We start from the raw sequence: 3,003 nt of genomic DNA on the forward strand, positions 1-3,003 counted from the left end.
CATGGGCAGATCAGGGGGTTGAATCTGACCAATGAAGAGCCAGGCGGGAAATTCGAATTGGGAGTCAATAAAAGGACTGGCGTGTGTCTGAGTTAGTGTGTTCTCCTGTGCTCTATTCAGGGATGTACCCGTTTATTTAAAATGAATAAATGTAATTAAAACCTTCCTGGCTTCTCAACAAGTATTGTTTATTCCTAGACAACCTGAGTATTTATAACATGTGTGTTCCACATGTCCTTCCTCATGTCGCACATGAGTCTTGTATTTCATGCACTGTCACATTGCCTTGGTCCAGAGTTTGTTAAACTAAGACCTGGGGCAAACTCATTTTGCTGCCTGTTTTTTATGCAGATGATCAGCTCAGAATGACTTTTATTTTTTAAAATGAAATTTTATTTCATTAAAAATTTTAAAAATATTAGCCCAAACACCAAAAAAATAAGACTGAGGACAATATTTTGTACATGGGTCCATACCTGGACTCATGCACTTGAGAGCAATCAATCAACCAGAATCTATGAATCACTTATTATGTGCAAAGCACTGTGCTAGGTACCGGTATGCCATGTTCCATTTTGTCTGCAGCCAGGCCTAGGCTCCGAATGAAATTGGAGCTCCTACTTCACTCACATAGACTCACAACCTTGCATTGATATAATATTAAAAGGTGAACTCCAACTATTTAATGAAAAGGGTGAGATGATTAAAAACATCTTCTTGTAAATAGGTGTTTCTAGATGTGAGTGTGTTATCATAAATGCCTCATAAAGAAAAAGCATGAAAAGGTCATCATTCATTAAAAAGTGCCACAATCACATGGTAGGAGTAGTGATAACCAATTAGGGGCTAGTTTGCTCCATTGGTACATTTGTGATGCTGAGAGAAATCTGGGGAAAGCTGCAGGATGAGGGGTGGTCCCCAATGAGAAATGAAGGGGAAGACAGAGACAGGAGTCCCCCAGGATGGACCTCTGAGGGCTGGGATCACAATCTATGGAGGGAAAGCCCACAGTGAGCAGACCACTGAATTCCTAGGGTGTTGTCAGTATTATCACTAGTGCCAGCATAATGCTTGTCACAGTATCAGGACATGATGAATGTTTATTACAGATAAATTATTTAACCCTGATGGTGGCTTAGTAAAGATGAGAGTGAAGAGTCTGACTTAACCCCAATTCAACAACAGCAGTTGTGGTATGAGAAAAGTGATTGTTTTTGTATTATATTAATAGCCATTATTAATTTGGATCTAGTTCTTTTCATTTTATTTATTTATCCATGGCCCACCTGACCCCGCTGTCTACCGTTTGGCAGGATTGTCCCAGATCTTCCTCACTAATGTAGAAGACCTCATTTCTGTTAAGAGTGTAAACAGAATTTAATTGAGGAGAATCCCAGCCATGAAGCACCAGCCCTTGGAATCTCCCCATTGCAGCTTAGGGGAACTCGGCTCACAAAGGAGAATCTACCCAGAGTGTTCTGAGCAGAGACAGATTCCATTGTCCAGATTGCTGGAGGTGACTGAGTCTCACAATCAAACCACATCTTCAGCAGGAGGAGCTGAGGACTTTCAGTCAACCTCTTCCTTTCAAAAAGTCTACCCCCTCATTAACTGTTAACCAATTGAGGTTAATTTTCACTTCTCAGGGGCACACCCTTTTCCAAATATATTTAAGCATTCAGTGACCACCATGATTTTTTTCTTTGGTTACTGAGAAACACTCTTGATATTCAATTTACTCATTATTTCCTAGCCTAATTAATAAGTTGGTTATTAATTACTCAGAAACTCTGTCTCTCTGGCTTTTCATTCATTTCAGGCATGACATACTTTCACCTTCTCAATTGCCTGTGGGAGGTAAGTGCCCTACTGGTCTAATGTTTCCACTAATGAGGTAACAGGCAGCCTTGTGAGAAATGTGATTTATCAACCTGAAAACATTATTGAGAGTCCTATCGTTCTTATGATTATTCATTCCTTTGTCAATGGTTTAGCATGTACTTTCAAAGGCCAAAGCACTGTGAAAATGTAATCAAGGTAAGACAAATGTTAAATTCATCTCATTCTCGGAACTTGTGGGCCTGGGCCTCATCACTGTCATTCACAATTTCTGCCCTTGTAATGTCACACTTTCCTTTGACTGATACAATGTCTGGTAATTTGTTTTTATTTTATATTTGACTCAAACAGGAGAAAACAAATACAGAATAGAGAAAATAAACAAAAACACATCACAAACTTAAATATTGGAATTTAAATACAAAGTAAGAAAGGGGAAAAATAGAATGTCCTGTGCAAAGCAGAACATAAGAGAGGATTCAAAATACATAACAACAAATATAATACACCTTGTGTTGAGAATTGTCCATCTTTGCTTCCTTGTAAGTAATGTCTGGTAATTTTGAGCCACTGCAGAGATCTAGCTTGGGGAGAATGGAAGTAGAGCTCTGGAAAGCCCAAGAAACCTACCTTGAGAGAGATCAGAGGGTCCTGTGGGCATCTCAGAACCCATGGAAGCTGTGATGGCTCCAGGGACTGAAGGCTGGGAAGGAGATTCCCAAACATCTTTTTTTTATGCTTAAGTTTTTGAAGTTTCCAAGATGAAGGCTGCAGGTGCAGAGCTTCTGAGCAGGATGGGCCCAAGAGACCCTCAGTCTCAGACTCTGGTCAATGTATTTGTTTGACTTGAACCCAAGAGACATGAAGATGACCTTCCCTTCCTAATCCATCCACAGGGAACAAAGAGAATAATATCCAGGAGGCAAAAATGTCCCATAAATATGCCCTGCTCTTTCTAGCTTTTGCCTTTGTCCTAAACAGAGGCCTGCTGCATGTCTCACATTTTGTTCTTCCAAGTGAGAGGGGCTGTTCAAACTCTGAGCATATGTTAGGAAAGAAAAGTCTTTAGCAACAGAGAAGGTGCCTATGGTTGTAGGAATAAGGACCCCCAGTCAACCTCAAGCGCCCTTCTCCCTGGCTCTTCAGAGATTTGGGATATTGGCC

This window comes from Trichosurus vulpecula, chromosome 6, assembly GCF_011100635.1.
Source record: "Trichosurus vulpecula isolate mTriVul1 chromosome 6, mTriVul1.pri, whole genome shotgun sequence".
NCBI lineage: Eukaryota > Metazoa > Chordata > Mammalia > Diprotodontia > Phalangeridae > Trichosurus > Trichosurus vulpecula.